General features: G+C 43.9%; 1 protein-coding gene across 2 annotated transcripts in view; it reads left to right on the top strand.

Annotated features, from left to right (window-relative positions):
• The first annotated feature begins 1,143 nt into the window (after positions 1-1,143).
• The window catches only part of P2RY1 (purinergic receptor P2Y1), a 3,015-nt gene continuing 2,781 nt past the window's right edge, over positions 1,144-1,377 (top strand). The window contains exon 1 of one of the 2 annotated variants that reach the window (XM_006016450.3): positions 1,144-1,259. The gene's annotated coding sequence lies outside the window, so the exon portion shown is untranslated. The remainder of the gene's footprint in view (positions 1,260-1,377) is intronic. The other variant, XM_025214766.1, reaches the window with a different exon arrangement.

The following is a 1,377-nucleotide window of genomic DNA, read 5'->3' on the forward strand; positions in this document are numbered from 1 at the left end:
TAGGAATGAGGATTATTGCTTCATAAAACAGCATGGTGGTCTTAATATAATCATGCCATATTCATCATATTTTGTGTTTTATTGGTAAAATGTTCTCCCTTGTGGGAATGTTTGGTTAAGCAGTTTTTCATTAGTATTTTAAAGACTAGAGGGCACTAGGGAACAATTTTTGTAAGTACAGACTTTGACTTAATGATAAGCATTTTACAAATGTTGTCTTATTTGGGATAAAATTAAGACATCTTGAAATAGTCAGTCTGTAGCTACTGAATTGTGGTGAAAGGAGGAAGAAAAACAGCAAATACAAAAGGATTAGGTTTTATCCTGTAGAAATAAAAGAAGTTTCTTTAAAAATGTATTTTCCATAACTTGCCCCAAGGAGCGCGGAGTTTCAGATTCCTGTCTGTAATCATTTGTGTACTCCTCAAGGCATAGAATATTTTGTTGATTTCCCATGTAAGCTTTCCCAATAAATTAGTCATGTAATTTGGATGGACTTTCAAGATTGAAAAAAAAAAATCACACATAAATAATGCATGAAGTAGTAACAGTCCTAAACCATGGTTGCAATTCAAATGAGCGCAAATGACTGTAGCAAGTACAGTGTCCTATGCTACAGCAAGAAGCAGGATGGCTCCAACCGACAAATTATTTTGGGAAGGAACAAAACAATTGTGCAATTCCTTTAGCAAGATACGATGTAAGTAGCAACAACAGTAAGAGAGATAACTTGGAGAGGAATGCAAAATCCACTTCTAAGAGTGCTTACTCAACAGTTTTGGTTACAACCAGTAACACTGACTTGTTTTATTTATTTCTGGATTTCCAATCCAGACCAAAGTATCCAAAGGTCAGTTGAAACCAAACCAAAATAACAAAACTTTTATTAAGGTGCTTTAAGAGAAACCTGGGAGACGTCTACACATCGCCCATGTGACAAGAAGCCATCTGAAACCGTCCTGCGGATGCTACTTGGGACAAACCAGCCACGAAGAAAATAACAGGGGCTCAAGTGAATTCTAGGACTTGCAAGGAAAAAAAACCTAACAACAAATCTAGGACTTTTTCTTTTTTAATCAACGTGGAAGGGGCCATTAAGGGGGGGGGGGGCATAGGGGGGGGGGGGGGGGGAGGGCCCCCGCCCCCGTGTGTGTTTTCTTCGCATCTGCCTGCAGAAGGGGAGGGGGTTGTGTCTGCTTGCTCCAGTCACTCTGAAGGCAGCGTGTGCGCGGGAGCGGAGCGAAGCCTGCCCGAGCTAGGTACGTGCAGGTGTCCGCCCGGGTGCGAGCGGGGGGCGAGCAGGGCACCAGGCGGGGCACGCAGGGGCCGCTGCCCGGCGTGCTCGGGCTCTACCCCGGCTCCTGCCCCCGGCCCCCG

This window comes from Alligator sinensis, unplaced genomic scaffold (assembly GCF_000455745.1).
Source record: "Alligator sinensis unplaced genomic scaffold, ASM45574v1 scaffold60_1, whole genome shotgun sequence".
Classification (NCBI taxonomy): Eukaryota; Metazoa; Chordata; order Crocodylia; family Alligatoridae; genus Alligator; species Alligator sinensis.